This window comes from Phragmites australis, chromosome 1 (assembly GCF_958298935.1).
Source record: "Phragmites australis chromosome 1, lpPhrAust1.1, whole genome shotgun sequence".
NCBI lineage: Eukaryota > Viridiplantae > Streptophyta > Magnoliopsida > Poales > Poaceae > Phragmites > Phragmites australis.
The window spans coordinates 776,089-793,163 of NC_084921.1; the positions used below are offsets into that span (position 1 = coordinate 776,089).

Below are 17,075 nucleotides of genomic sequence, written 5' to 3' on the forward strand. Positions count from 1 at the left end.
TCCCGTCCTCCCAATCACCATCCTCTTTGACGATAACAATGAAGTGATCGTCATCTCATTCTTGTGGCTCACCGCTATGCTCATGTCTGTGTTACTTGGCTACACCCTCGCTGTCTACCATAGCTACAAGAAGCTGGTAGCTGGCTAGCTGCTGCCAAGGTACCTACCCGAGTAACCAGCTCGATCTTTGTCGTGATCAAATTACACTTCTTGCCTAGATATTTGGAAGAGCAATCTTCGATTCCCCGAGTAACTAGCTAGCTCTCAATAGTGAATTCCTAGCATGAGATAGCTGGTGAATTGCTGATCGATGCTTCAATCTTTCTCGGATAATATATTTCTTGCCTTGATATTTGGAGGAGCTTACTGTAAAACCGGATGTTTGATATATGTGATGTGTTCGGATATGATTCACTGAGGCACTCTAACGCAAGAAATATTCAAGACAGGCGACACATCGTTTGGGTAAACTTCATGCTGGAATCTATCCAACATGCATTGGCATTTAGACTTTACATGCCTTGAACGAAGGATTCATAACATGATTTCAGTTTAGGGCGTCAAGTTCGTGCTGCCGTGTTCTGTTATGAGTTATGAATGCGATCCGCCGTTTCCTTCTGCCCACAGGAAGGAGCAAATAAACCCCGCAACACTGAGCCAAAGCCAGCGGAGCCACAGGAGAGCAGCAAGCAGCTTGAGGGGGCAGAGATGATCGGATGAGGCAGCAGGTTGAGAGCGAATAGTTTCGTGTAATATTGTAAAAAATCATCAAGGTTTTGAGTTGAATACTGCTATCTTTCTTTTTTTAGCATAATAATAACAACTTCGATTTCCTATTTTATTCCTCACCAAACATGTCCTTCCAAGGCCACATTGACCCATTTCAACTTTGAGATTTGAGCTATGAACTTATGGGCCGATGAAACATTGCTCTAATCTGATATGTCCACACAGTACCTCGCTCACGATCACGAATCTGGATGGTAGTCGAATGGACAGGGAGACATGGCGAACCAACGGGGCCGTGGGGGCGTGGCCTTTCTGCTACTCTACTGTTCAACCTGATCATTTCAAGGTACTACATCATTAATAACCTCTGTGAATCTTTTAACAACTGGGTGCTAAAAGTCAAATAAATGCAGGTTGTGGATATGCATGACATGATAAAGACATATGATCATAAATAAGTTTGAATTGAGAGTGAAGCTTGCTATGAAAATGGAGTGCGGAATAATCCTAACTATTTCTAAAACTCTGAATGCTCAAAGCAAGTCTATCAAGCACCATGAGGTTTTAAAATGTGGGAATGGCACAGCCGAAGTAACCGTGTCTACCAAATCAGCAATGCTTTGCAGGCATACATTCAACTTGGAGCTCAAGACATGCAGTTGTAGGGCTTGCAAGTGAGTGGAAAGCCCTGCAGTCATGTTTTATCCTTCATTGCAAGGCTTAGTAGGGAGGTAGAGATGGATGACTATGTCCATAAATACTTCTTATTTGAGAGTTTTTGAAAGGCATATGCAGATGTTTTCAATCCAATGAATCCAAGCATCAGTGGCCACGAGTTGATCGATGCTACACAATCAATAAGCCTAAATTAAGAAGGAAAACCTAGGATATATACCAAGGGTATCTAGTATCAATTGAGGTTGGCGCTAAGAAGAAAAGAGAATGCACTGAATGTTGTGAACTGGGCCATGCAACCAAGTATTGCTAAGGAGGTCTTACAGCTAGACAAAATAGGAGGCTCTCATCTTCTAAAAATGCATCAGATGAGGGAAGCAATGACCCTAGTATTGCGCGCACACACACCATAAACAAGGGGCAGGGGTAGAGCCAGGAGGTCATCACCGGCTGAATCATCCAGGCGGTGCATTTGTTCTCATTTGCATTTCTCCTTGTTTTTACTTGATTCTACTTAGTTTACCATCAACAGCCTGTTACAGATCATTTTTACTAATTTTGCTTATTTACCATCAACATATCATGGTCTGTTACGGTTTTGTTTTACTGATTTTTGCTTCTTTTACCATCAACTTGTTTCCTGATACATTTTTACTCCTTTGATTTGAAGTGCTAGGGTAAGTCACATGGGAGGAGGAAGACCACCAACTGCAACTGGAAGGGCAGAGGCAGAGGAAGAGGTGCAGGGAGGCTAGCTACTTGGTTTGATGCTTAAATATGATGTATGGTGGTTCTTGTTTTGTTTTTGCTAGACTGCTGTTTTAATAGCTAGCTACTATTTGATGCTTCAGTTGGATATGTTTGAGTTAGAACTATGTGATGGTTATATTGGTGTTACTATATTATTTCTAAGTACTATGTGATGGTTGCAATATATTTTTTCTCGAAAGGACAACATGAGCTCTGCCGATTTTATTATAGAAGAAGAGAGTTGATCCAATTTATAAAGAAAATTGAATCTAAAAACCTTACAACAACACAATTAATTATAGGGAAAATCAGCTAAAAAAACCCATAGACAAAAACCCTCTTGTTGTTATTGTAAATACTATATGATTTCTAAGTACTATGTGATGGTTGTAATATTTGTTGTTGGAATTGCTTTGGTTAGAACATATTATCATTTACTTGGTATATATTTTTCATGCTCTCATTGATACCAAGTACCTCTTAAAGCGCGCGCACACAACCCCCCCATATATATATATATGTGTGTGTGTCTCTTTTGGACGATGAAAACTCCTAACTTAACACCGTCAACTATACTTCACAAAGTAGGGGCAATGTCAGCGTTTAGATTCAAAAAATAAGGACAATTTATATAGTGTTGAAAAAATAAGGGTAAACAAGCAATTGGGGATCTAAGGCCTTTTTTTATCGTCACACAAAAGGATTGCTTCTTCGTATGCAGCACTACCATGAACTCGAGCCACATGTGCTGCATAAATCTCTGCACATGAGCCGACCATGTACAATAGTGCCGGAACGTACATGCAAGAAGATCAACCATGGGTGACATGGTCGAGCCCGTCACGATGGTGCGGTTGCGGCAGATGGTGTTCTTGGCCAGCGCCATCGCCGCCTCGTGATTGACAAGTTCCGGCCGCACGTCCGCCGGAGAGGCCGCGAGATCCTCTTCAGCATCTGCCGCCGCAGGCTTTACACCAACCACAGAATCTCTGAATACGAGTACGTAACGTGCTTCCTCGATCAAGAAGTCTTTTTTTCTTGCTTGATTTAACCGTGGACGCGTGTGGCGTGCCGTTCTTGATTTTTTGCGTGGTGAGCAGTAGTTACGATGACAAGGCGTGGAGTTACGTTGACTTTGGCCACCCGACGATGTTCGGGACGCTTGCCACATGGACCTGGCCAAGAAGGAGGAGATCATGGACTTCTACCGGCGCACCGGCCAGCCATGGAAGCATGGCTACCTGCTCTACGTCCCTCCAGGCAACGGCGAGTCCACCATGATCGCCCGCCATGGCCAACCATCTCAACTACGACATCTACGACGTCGAGTTGACAATAGTGAGCACCAACAACGACCTCCGCAAGCTCCTCATCCAGACGACCAAGTCTCATCATCATCGAGGTCTTCGACTGCTCCCTAGACCTGACAGGCGACCGGCGGGCCAAGAAGAAGCACTTCACAGGGAGGAACGCAGCAAGTTGACGCTCTGGGCTGTGGTCGGCGTGCGGCGGCGAACGGATAGTCGTCTTCACAAGCAACCACGTCGGCAAGCTCGATTTGGCCATCATCCGGCGGGGCAGGATGGGCATGCACATCGAGATGTCCTACTGCGGCTTTGAGGCGTTCAAGACCCTGGCCAAGAACTACCTCGACATCGGGTGCGCACCAGCTGTTCGGCTCCGTCGAGGCGAACATCACGCCGTTCGATATCGCCGAGTGCCTCATGACGGCCAAGCTTGCCGGCTCCGGGGAGGATTCCAGCCTTGAGTATTTGCTCAAGGAGCTGAAGAAGAAGAGAGCAAAAGCCAAGGCATCGGTGGAGGCAAACGAGGGCAAAACGGACATTGATCATGATCTAGAGGAACAACATGACCAAGACTCGGAAGATTCAGAAGAATCTTACATACATATGCAACACTCTGCTAAAGTTTTCTTTTTGCTTTTTTTTTTACGAGAAGTAAGGATTGCAGTTATGTCGATCTAAATGCATTCATTATACGTGTTTGAAGTTGATTAAATCTTGACTGATGCTTTACCATTGGGATAGTTTTGGCCACGAAATCAACCAGGCCTCGTTTGCAATCGTTGAGAACCGTTCCTGATTCCACACAAGTGAACGGATTTTCTAGGAAATTCCTGTAAGATCCCAATGAAACTCTTGCATTTAGACGGACTGCCGCTATTTGTTAGGACCCAGTGGGCTAAATTCCACACACGAAACCAAAAGCTCGCTAGGCCCACAAGATTGCAGGCACGCCGAAGCCCGCCCGCGACAGGCCCACGATACTGGCGACCTCTAGCCCGCATGGGCGCGGGAACGAAACCGCCTCGCCTCCGCCCCGACCGCGGGTGATTTGATATGACGGCGTCGCCGCCGGGCCAGTCGCGGGGGCCGGGGCACGCGCCGCGCTGGCCCGGTCCGGTCTCTGCTGCGCGACACGGGGAGCGCACATGCCGGCCGGGCCATGCGTCCCGCGGCTGCTCCCCCGCGCTGCGCCGGAGAGACGCCCACGAGGCGTGGTTGGGTCGGGCGGGCGGTCTCGTCCGCGCGGGGCAGCCGCCTCGCCTCTCAAGCGCATCGTGCCGCTCACACGGCGCTGCCTGTCAGGCCAGCCCGGCCGTAGGGTTGATTGAGCAATCAGGCGGCGTGTGATGTTCCAACTCTTTCTCGATCGTCTGACACGGCTCTGGGTGACCAAAAAAATCCATCCTTTCCTCGTACAAAAAAAGAAACCCACATGTTCCACTTCCACGCACTACGAGCTACAATTTTCTGTGTGTGAAGGCACAACTCGAACCGCACATGACCGTGTTTCTCCTTTGGAACATGAAAATTCTATTAAGGCATGCATATATATATGACTTATATTTATGTTAAGATTCGTATTTGAAAAATATATAAGATAATTAATAAATAAAAAAATATCAGAGAATAGAGATAAATAGTCGAGATAAACCGTACGTACGTGTACAAGAACATTCGGAGTTGCATTTCTTTCTCCTCGTGGGATATGTATCGTGTGGAGTTGGTGCAGCTACGTGGATCATGTCTCCGCCGGTCTGTTCATCCCGGATGCATATGCCGGATGGTAGCTGCTGCCTGCCGTGCGCGGTGCGATGGTCGGCGCCATTATTTTAGCTAGCAGCCCGTGTTGGAGCGGCCTAACCTATCGTGGATCGATGCCATTACGCCATCCATCGGTGCACCAGGTCGGGGGCAGGTCAGGCAGAGTAGATAGACTGCTCGTCCCCGATCAATTCAACACTTCGAATAGGCAGGATGCTAAACGCCACGGCACACGGCGTCGCTTTCTTGCTTGCTGACCCCGGAGCTATGGATCAGGCTGAAACTTGTGTGCAATGACTAGTCGCGTGGACGTATCACTGCAGTATTAATCCTGGTCGGGACAGTCGGTTTACGTCGTAGTCGTCTAGTGTTGGTGACCGGGAAGAGATGGTACCGGTGCGGTTGAGGACTGGAACCCTTTTCAAGCAAGAGAGTCCTGCGGCTGCGACGAGCCCACATTGCCCTTTCAGCTTTTGAGATGGCACGCACGCAGACATGGCGGCAGCGGCGGCGGCAGCAGCAGCAGAAGCAAACAGGCAACTTGCTCTGTTCATCCTCTCCCCTCTTTTTTTCTCCTAATCTGTGTGCTGCTGATGCGAACTAAGGCCTGGTTTGGAAAGCAGGAACATCACATGAGGCGGTTCAATTCTCGCAAGAGAGGAGCAGGAAAATTTCAACCGTTCCAAATGGGGCTAGCACTGTGGATCAACTCTTGGATCTGTAGATGGGAAAGTCAACTTCATACGGAGGGTAACAACACGGGTTATCTCATTCATCTATTTTTTTTATCTAATATTCATATATTCTTTAATTCTCTCACTGCTTCATATTTTTTTTTATCTACCTCTATAATATAAATCTCAACATAAATAAACGATTTTGATACCTAGTACGTGTGCAAGGGCCAGTGAAAATTTTCTCTCCATCTGTACATGGTGGATCAGCTAGCTACCTGTAGTGGAAATTAATATTGATATTGCTGGATAACCGAAGACTCTGTTTGGTTTGGGTTGGTTTGACCAGCATCATCATGTGCTCAATTCATCACAATCAAGCTTGCAAATAGTGGCAATTTAGCGGCGATATAACACATAACGGTAAAATAGTGGCTAGTGCTAAAAGAATGTAAGAATATCGCAATTCACGCTTTGTGCAGATTTATCGTCGATTATAGTGATATATCGCATCTTGGTGCCAAAACCGATATATCACTGATATATGTCAAGTTGTGTTTGAGTCAGGTTTTTAACCATTTTGGTCTAAGGCCAGCCCCAATAGATTCCCTTCGGGGACCAAAATCCCGTCGTGAAGGGATTTTCGTTCCCTTCAGCGCTCTAACGGTTTCCCTTCACGACGGGATTCTCAGGGTCATTCACTTCAGGACGGGATTTTCTTTTCTTTCCCTTCGCGATTCCCCTCGAAGGAAAGCTGTTGAAGATGAGAGAAAATAAAAGGAATGAAAACGGAAAAAGGAATCAGGAAGGGAACGAAATGAAGAAAATAAAGCCTAACACAATAGCCACATATACAAAAGTAAAGTGCAGTCAGTCAGCATGAAACCTTAGCCATAAAAAAAGCCAATCTACTTTTGCAAGGATGGAGATGAAGACAATGCGATGGAGTCATCAGGGAGCTCATCCACTGAATTGGAGGTGATGAATTAGATATTTGATATTTGTGGGAGATGTATTATAACTTAGATACTTAATTACCTAGTGCTTGTTATCTATCTTGCTTGTGAGATTTTAAGTTGATGTATTGTTATCTTGGTGAAATTAAGTTTAAAAGATCAATAGACTATATTTATCTACTTTTATTGATAATATTCGTTTGCTACTGTATGTCTTATACTTTATCAACGTGGTTTATTTGCAGCCTTGATCACAATAGTAGTTGGCTACGTGGACCGTGCTGGTCTCTGGTGGCATCAACAGTTGAGAGTTGAGGACGTTCCCAAATCTAGGGTGTAGTGATGAGTGCAGCAGCTGAGATCTGAAAGGCACAGACTCATAATTGTGCTGTTATCTGCTCAAAAGAAGCAGCACTTAATGGGATCCGTCCAGCAGAATTAATAGGATTCTTTTATGGTTGATGGCACTATTTATTTTTTATTTCTGAAAATTTTTCATGCATGCTTTCCATTTCGACCCATGAAATATGTTTCCTTTGGAAGAACAGAACAGAATAGAAAAGAAAAGAAAAGAAAAGGAGACAAGTGCTGCATCAAATATTTTTCCTTTGGAAGAATAGAACAGAAACGAACAATAATTCGCTCCTGTCTCCAAGTAGGATAAATATCCAGCTGCAAACTGCAGAGCTGCATGCATCTGCTCATTTCCTTAAAGCTTCCCAATGCAGTTCAGTGCAGAGTAGGCGTGACCACCAGTACCGGCGGGCTCAAGATTTTAAATTTGGATGTGCATAAGCTATTATATATAGCTATTTTTTATAACTATAAATATTAAACAACATTAATATCTAAGTTAAAAATTATTCATAATAATGACAACATCTAAGGTGATATAAAATAACTAAAAATTCCAAAATTAAATACAACTATACGATTCTTAATATTTTGAAACGCAACTACGATGATATCATTCTAAACTCGTAAAAAAAATCTTGCTCAATAAATATGACCATACAATTTTTCATATATTGTATCTCTATTTTATTTCTTAGCTTATTCTTCACATAAGTAAGCATATGAGCATGTGAGCATAAAAGTAGAGGAGTATGATCACTCAACTCTCGAGGTAGTGCTTTAACTAAATACAAAGAGAAATATACTTAGGTATATGCAAACACTTGTCAATGTAAAGAATAAGAGGTTCCTTGTCAGGAGGGTTTAGGTCGGCAGATGCCAGCTGACAGTTAAATTTTTCAAAACCATGGTTCTCCGCGCGACCATACGGGACTCGCACAACCAGTCCTCTAGTCGCAGATGAAAATCTCGTGATTAGCCCTTGTTGGTCACGGGACAGATACTCACCTAACCAATCTAATCGCATTTAATATCATCCACTCATGCGTTTTCCTTTCCTATGCACACTTTCGGTGAGCGAAGTCATGGGCCATAGATGAGACAGTGTGACCCGTCACATAGTATATTCCCCGTAGCATTTGATGCTATGGGACGACTTGCAGGCACGCATGAAGGCTTAGCAAACGGGCGTGATGAGCGCACAATGGGCATGACGGTGGTTGGTGGATGGGACAGGATATGCAGGATGACCAGGTCGGGCTGGGCATGCCCACCCTCCGTAATGATAAATTAGGAGTAGTTGTCTTTATCAAATATAGGACAACCACCATATTTTAGCATAGCCTACTTGTATGTACACTTTGTCTCCTAATATATAAAGGGGAGGACCAGACTTGTAAGAGGGACTCTGAAGAAGTTCAACATCCAACTCATAAGAAAATACACATGACGTATGACTATTATCTTGAGGGAGACCTGAATCTGGATAAATCCTGGTGTTCTTGAGTTCCTTCGACACACACATACTCACTAACAACTACTGAAAATGCTGACAACACACCCATCGTCCAACATACTTCCAATATAGGACTAACCCACGATAATACTCTATGCAACTTTGTGAGAATCATATTTTCTCGATTATTACCCCAATTGAATGCTCTATTAGAAGCATTAATTTCTATCCAACTTATTCTCTAAACATATGCTCTCATACTATACACAGACTAATCATACAATCATATTAATTTTTAGCAAACTTATTCAAATTGATGCATGCAGGCTAATTAGAAAAGCTAACATAACTCTACAGCTATACACAATCACACAGATCCATAAACATATGCTCTACCTACCCCCCACCCAACGAAGAACCTGGAGTGCCGACCACTATATGTATAGCATAAATATACCTAAATTATCATACTAGTTTAGTAGTTCTTCAGTAGCTAGCATAACCACACCTAAATTACCATACATAAATTATCACGCTATGTATAGCATAAACATACTTGGAGTAGTAGCAGCGCTCTAGCCATCGCCTATGTCATGCCCGCCTGCACCAACCACGTCTTGCTAGCCTGGATGTCGATCGCGACGGCCACACTGCTCCCATGCCTCATGGCCCCCGCCTGTGCCTCGATATCTCCCGCACTTGCACCGTGGCCATGCCCCGCTTCCGCCTGGCTTGTTGTTGTGTCGCTGCCCTAGCCTTCCATATGGGTTGTGGCTTCGTGCGTGTGTCAGTGTGTGTGTCAACTCTCAGGTAGTCAGGGCATGACCGTGTGAGACCGTGGGGATTGAGCCACGTCAGATGAGGTCGTGGGCTGTAGGTGCGTCACACGCGTGGCCTTGGATAGTTGGGCCTCATTGTGGGCATGTGGACTTGACTAAATATCTGATATATACCTAATAGTTGAAGACCTAATACATAATACTATATATATATATATATATATATATATATATATATATATAATTTTTTTGCAGTACATTTGTACACCCATGCCCCTTCATGGGCCCACCCTTTCCTCGATCTCTGCCACACCGGCGCTGCGGCCGTGCCCTGCCTCCACCCGGCTCACTACCGTGCCACCGCCCTCACCCTCCATCTAGGTCATGGCTTCGTGCGTGTGTCGGCATGTGTTACCTCTCAAGCAGCTGGGCATGACCTCCGCAAGCTTTTTCATTATGGTAGCATGGTTATTTTGATGAGGTTGGACATAGTTCTTGCCTTTTAATCTTGTCAAGTTCTTCTTGAGCTTTTTCACTTTTTGCTTGTGCTCATCATTCTCTTGTACAATGAGTTTATTAATGGTTCTACAACAACATTCTCAATACATGTCTCATTGCAAAGGGGTGAGCTAGATAAATCAATCATATCATCAAAAGAAATAGAAGCATCTACCTTAGATTTGAAATAAAGAGAGAGACAGATTGTTTTAAAGGGACCTTAGTTTAAGATTCAATGTACTCAAATTTAGCTTTAAGCTCTTCATGCTCATTGTTTAGCAAATTAAATTTGCTCAATAATTATTCATAAGCAGAAACAAATGTAGCATGGATGTCATTAAATGTATTGAATTTCTTAAACTCTTTTAATTGTTTCTTAAAGACCCTTTGTTACTCATTGATCAAATGAAGAAGTTCTTCTTGAGGGGGGGGGGGGAGGATCCTCATCGGATTTATCATCACTTATATCGCTATTTTTATCGTCGTTCACCCATCTTCCTATGCTTGCGAATAATCTTTTAAGGAGATTGGATGATCAATCCTGGCATTTATCCTCTTGATATTTTTCTCTACTTATAACATGAGTTTGGCCATCTTTGAATCAATTTCTTCATCGCATGATGTGCTTTGATCATTCTCTTCATAACTCTCTTCATCTTGATCACTATCATCTTCGCTTGAGCTTAACTCATGCTCATGTCTCCTCATCCTTGCCTTCGTGTGTTGGCATTAAGATTGCTTGCTTGTGAGAGTAAGGTTCTTACTATCAGATGAGGTAGAAGTTTCAACCCCCATATTCATGATCATCTCACGAGCGGTAATCTTGCCGATAACTTTGCTTGGAGTCATCTTGCTCATGCCATGGTAGTCGTAGGTAATGAAGACAATTAGCTTGTACTTTGAAAAAAGAGCTTGAAGTATTATTTTCACCATTTGAGCATCCTCAATTTGTATCAAACCTAGCCCATTGATCTCATTGATAAGAATATTCAAACGTGAGTACATGTTATTAGCACTTTCATAAGCAAATTGTTTGATGCTATTGAGCTTAGTAATAAGCACATAATATCCTTTAAGCTTTTATGTATTTCAGTGAGACTATTCCAAATATCATGTGTATTTATGAGAGAACAAATGCGATTAAATGCATCAATGTATAAAGATGATAGAAGGATACTCTTTGTCAATGCACCTAATCGTTTCTCCTTGTTGGTGAGGCGTTGCCTCATCCTTTCCTCGGCGACTCTCGAAACATGTAAATCTTTAGCTTGCAAATAAAAAATCATTAGAATTTTTCATCGGAGGAAATTAGTGCCGTCAAAATGTGGAGCACTATGAGTATTCATCCTAACCCTGGACGTTACAACTCTAGGATGTTAAGCCTATCAAAAACATGAGGTTCTGGTACCCATTGTGATGAACGATGATATCCTAAGTGGGGGCTGAATTAGGATACTTAGAAACTAATGACTCCAAAAATTTCACAAGATAAACCTATCTTAATTTCTATCTAAATGTACTCTAGGTTTATTTAGTGTGTCTACTCTACCGCTCAAGAGGATTGTAACTTACTCTAGTAAGATAAATTATAAGTATGTAAATGCAGAAATATAAATAAGGCATAGAGACAAACTCAGCATAAGACATTTTTATCCTGTGGTATCGATGGCATATAAGTCACCCTTAGTCTATGTTGAAGCTCCACAAAAGATATGCTCTCAGTTGTCAATTTCTTCTGATCACGTCTCTTAAGCTATCAAGTCACAAAGATAAGGCATCAAGCACGATGAGCCACCAAACCACCAAGGCGAGGTCTTACCACTAACCTCTCTTCCGGTCACTTGTACATCGTCTTCACTTCGGAGCTTTAGTCACATAGACACGTGCCTCTGCGTCCTCGTACAATCTTCTTAACACCGCTCCACACTAAGTTGGAGGGTCAACAAGTTACTAGCGAGTCAAAAAGACTCCAAGGCACCGACATACATCGCGGTACATGGTTGGATCACTTTTTGTCTCTAGGTTGCAGCACCTAGTAAAACTTCTCTCTAGGATTAATAGCACTAATCAAACTCTAATGGTATGATAAATTGCCCTAGATGAACACTTTAAGCAGTTTGGTGGCTTGGATACCTTCTCAAGTGTATATGAGCTTCTCTAGACTGCAGCACCTTCAAATGACCGAGTGGGTGAGTATTTATAGCCTCAAACTTGTCAACTAGCCGGATCTCCAACAGCTCAATTTTACTGTAAACACTAGATGATCCGGTGACAACAGTAGTACAAGCACCGAATCATTCGGTGTGTACATTAGTGAATACTAGCCGTTGGAACACTACTCAAACTTCTTATGAACACCGGATTATCCTGTGTATACTTCATCTCCATCACCGAACTATCCATTGTGTATACTTGAGCCTGACTGATCCAACTTCTTCACTGTTCGACTGTTCGGTGTATTGATCTTTTGATCACCGGACCTTCCGGTGTGTATACCTTCATCATCTCAAGATTTTTCACACACTCTATTAAATGCTTTGGTGTGAGCCTCCGGTGCTGGCAACATTGATCACCGGACCATCCGGTGAGGTATTCTTCGATCCCCAACTTAGTAACGCTTTTGCAGGAAATACTCCATTGTGAAACATTCGGCGTGTTCAACACAGTCACCGAACCTTCCGGTGAGTTAATCTTCGTTCTTCTGCACTTGGATTCTTCTCTGCAAGAATTAGTTCGGCGTGATCCTCCGATGATAACCGGACTATCTGATGAAGCCATATGTATTCTCCCCTTTATCAATAATGCTCTGCTGCTTCTGCTCATTTGGCACTGAACAATTCGGTGAGGTAAAGCTGTCTCTTAATATAAAGCTCTGGTGCGTAGAATTCTTCCAGCATTGGATCATCTGGTGAATATATTTTTTTGAACTTCTTCAATTTAACCATATTTTGTCCAGACTACTATAATTTTTTATATATTATATCTATGAAAACTACTAACATATATTCTTGATAAACATATTAATCTCAATAACTATATTGTTATTAATCACTAAAACCACAATCATAATTTAATAGGATCATTTTTGCTACAACATCACGCATGTGACCTTAGACAGTTAGGCCTCATCGTGACCGTGTGGGCTTGGTTGAATAGATAATAAATACCAAATAGTTAAATACTTAATACATAATACTATATATATATAATTTTGCTAAAAATTAGGTGTATCTATACACACAGGCTTCTTAGACCCGCTCCTGCTGACCACCAACCACATTTCCTTTCCTTCCCCCATGTTTCCATGTACCACCGGCGCTCATTGGAGCCCCTTCGCTGAAAAGAATATTAGTAAATTTTATCAGATTTTTAGAAATTTATTTGAAACGCTAACAATTGCTAGAAGTTATAAAAATAGTTTTTTTAGAATTTTAGTTTAAATTCTACACAGGGCTGCAGATCGTGCTGCTCCCGCTAACCACTTCCACTGTTGATGATCTTGTTCACATCTGAGCCCGTCTGTTCAGCCTTCAGATCCGATCCCATCCGCTCAAATGACAGCCGTTCCTATCCGCCTAGCCTGTCAGGTGCCGGTCGGCCGGACGAGCCAAACTGCAAGGCTACAGCTGCAACTGCGATGCGGTGAGAAAGTGGCAAGACGCCCACGTTGTTTGTTTGCATTTCTTGCAGCTAGCTAGCTCTCGCCTAGCTGCCATGGATGGATCAATGGATGGGGACCAGAAGGATGAGCATTCGATCTCGTGGCCTATTCATGAGATGCAGCATTATGAATTGAAGCAGCAACAGCACTGCTGTTGCAGTGTGGCAAACAGTACTGTTTCCTACGTGAACGTGAACAAGTCTTTCTGCTCGATCGATCAACCTCTCCACTGCATTTTCTTTGCATCTCTCTCTTGGGAGAATCTCACAACGCTGGACCAGGCTGGATCTACCAATCATAATCTATCCATCTATCTATATAATGTATACGTTCACGTGTGCTCGGTCAGTGACTGATCGGTAACCCATATGCATTGCATGCATGCTGGTGTCATCTTGCCATGATTGCGGACGCCAAAATCTGATCCTTCCGGTGGTCCTCGTGCGGTGCGAGCACCTCTTCCTACTGTCGAATGGGAATGACGAGTAGAGGCATCACAGATCCAGAGTCATTCATCGTCAAATTCATTCACTGCGCCCGCGGTAGTAATTATCGTCTCCGTTCTTTTTTACTTAGACGTTTTGATATCGACTTGTTCTCTGATACATGTTTTTGACTTTATTTTCTAAGCAATTTTTTGAAATGTATTGAAAATACAGCCTCAGAAAATATATTGAAAATACAATCATTTGACTGTATCTGTTATGACAAACCTACTAATAATATTTCTATATAATAAATCTTAATACTTTTGTATATATTAGATATCAAAGTTTATATAAGATAGTGTTTGGTTGAAGAGCGAGGTGAGATGTAATAATTCTATTTATATATTTGAGGACAAGATGATTCTATTTATATATAGATGTTTGTTTAGCGGGTGGAGTAGAACGAGTTTATTTTAGTATCTTGGGCTTACAGTCAATACCACATTCGAAGTTAGTTCCACCATTTTTTGGAATGGCTTCATCTCAGATCTTTAAAAAAACCCTGTTTCCGAACCATTTCATCTTATTGATCTCCATCCAAACAGTTAAAAACAAAATATATCTTTTTTTTCCAATTCCATCTCACGAATCAAACACTATCTAAATTTAACTATACATATCTCTAGACGTTATCTATCTGTCATCGATTGGATCTGACTTTTCAAACGGAACAATCAAGAAGCATCAATTCTCCGGCATCAATGTGCATCGCCATACGTGCAATTCAGTAACCGTCGGAATCCTGAAACTTCTTGGCACCAATTGCTCCCCTGGCTGAATCACTTTCATGGATCAGCAGGCATGTCTGTGCGTGCCACCATTGCTGCCTGCAGTTCTTGTCAGTGCGCATAAGGCAGTACTAACTTCTTCTGCCCCGCACCCACAAGTTTTTTTTCCCCCGAACAATCCCACAAGTTATTTTGAGCCAGGGGAATTTGCAGTGGTGTCAAATGAAACGACATGAATTTAGCAGGCTGCCTGTTGCTGGATCGGCAGACTGTATGTCAATAACGCGTGCCGCGACGACGATGATGACTAGGACATGATGCCAAGTATCCTATGAGCTTTCCTCCATGTGGCGCGGAGCTTGCTGAGCATCACCACTCAATTACTCTCTCACACACACTAGCTAGCTGTAAGACCTGCAGCCAGTGATATACCCTTAACAAAAATAAACAGATATCTTATTTATTAAACTAGAAGGTATCAGGTAGGAGATCTGGGGTCCTGATGGCTACCCTCATGTGGGAGGTCTGGGTTTGATCCTCAGCTCTCACCTCCGGGGTGCCCCCTCAGTCCCTTTGTGGCTGGGGTGTGTGGACCCTCTTTGTAAAAAAAAAAAAAACTAAAAAGTATTATATAGACTACTATATATGATGAATCACTGAAAACGAAAGTTTAACTAGTGTCCTATGCACCTTGTAGTTATAATTAAGGATTAAAATTTGGCTAAAATTTCGGTAAAATTTCACGAATTTCGGTAATTTCAAAGGGGAATGAAATATATAATTTGAAATTTTCTTTCACTGACATGTGAAACCCACAAAATAGATAACGAAAAATGATCAAATTTTCGTCGGTCATAACGTGACTCCCTGGTCATAACGTAGATCCGCCCCTACCTGCGGTAGGGAGGGGATTCGGATAACTACCACGGAAAGCATTCCCCCTTAGCCTTTTTGCGGAATAATTGCTATAGTTTTCATGGCAATCCTGTGCACCCGAGTCCAGATTTCCCCAGATCGAGGTTCCAAAAGCGAGAACCGAGCAAGGATCCAGAGGTTCCATACATCCTGCTGCACACTCCTAACTAGAGGTGGGACTTGGGCCAGACCAGGCTGGCACGACATAGCCCCTTTATGCCTCATGCCAAGCAGACTCGGCCCGCTCAGCCCGTGCTGTGACAGCACGACAAGCTGACGGCCAAGCCCAAGCACGACACATGGCATGCCATGGCATTGTCGTGCCGTGTCGACCCAGGCATGACCCTCGCATTTACGAACTCGTATACAGTCGCTATTACACGATTAGGCACCGGCAAGTGTTAGATCTAGTTGTCACGATATGCGAACATGATTGTTATGCTCAATTAATGGGGGCACGCAGGAATATAATTGTTAACAGCTAGCAAACAATCTTCGATCTGTTTGTGGACATACGTAAGACTCCCTTACCTCAATTGATCAGCGCTACAATGAGAGGCTTTAACAAAATGTTACGAGCCTAGTGACGTATTGACTGTCGAGCACTTGTATAGCTTGACCAATCATCAATATCAGTACGTTCCAATCACCAACCGACAACTCTGCGAGAATCGCACCCATTCATATCGGGCCAACCCAGGCACAACCCATTATTTGGATCGGGTCGGACCGTCCACCGTGCCAAGACCCTAGGCACGGCACAGCTTGCGTGACCATGCCGTGCTAGCTTGGCCTAATTTTCTCGTGTCATGCTGTGCCGTAGGCCGTGCTAAATTGTGAAGCCATGGGTCACCCTAATTCGGCCTGACTAAGTCCCACCTCTACCCTAACAAACCAAAGGCTCTTTTTCACACAGTGTTTTAGCGCCATCCTCCATCATGCTGTCTTTCACCTTGATCAGGCATGCAGGCAAGGCACTACGAATGGATGGGGATGCATAATTGTGCTGCGTTTGTCCCCTCATCACAGCTAGCTAGGCTCGTGCATTGCGTCGCAGACAGAGGTAGGCAGCAAGGAGTGGCGGCCTGCTGGGGGCGCCTGCGGCCCCATCGTGCCGGGCCAGGGGCGCCGGTGAGCGACAGCCGGCGCGCGGCTGCGCGCGGTCGCGATGGGTTCGGCGCCAGACAGGGAGGGGGCAGCAAGAGCCCTACGTATGCGAGCCACCCTTATTAGCACCTAAGCTACAACCTGCTCGTAAGTGAAACTTCACTCTGCGCATACATGGTTAATCATGACTGTTTATTTATACTAAGATTCGTATTAGAGAGATAGGTAAAAGAAAAT

At 43.5% G+C, this 17,075-nt stretch overlaps 1 long non-coding RNA gene and 1 pseudogene across 1 annotated transcript; both read left to right on the forward strand.

The window, feature by feature from the left end:
- The first annotated feature begins 2,972 nt into the window (after window positions 1-2,972).
- Window positions 2,973-4,139, forward strand: LOC133928426 (AAA-ATPase At3g28540-like; annotated as a pseudogene).
- Window positions 4,140-5,596: 1,457 nt separating this feature from the next.
- LOC133886698 (uncharacterized) lies at window positions 5,597-7,307 on the forward strand. The gene is made up of 2 exons (XR_009903413.1): window positions 5,597-5,972; window positions 7,098-7,307. It is a non-coding gene; the product is annotated as an uncharacterized LOC133886698 (long non-coding RNA).
- Window positions 7,308-17,075: the final 9,768 nt, after the last annotated feature.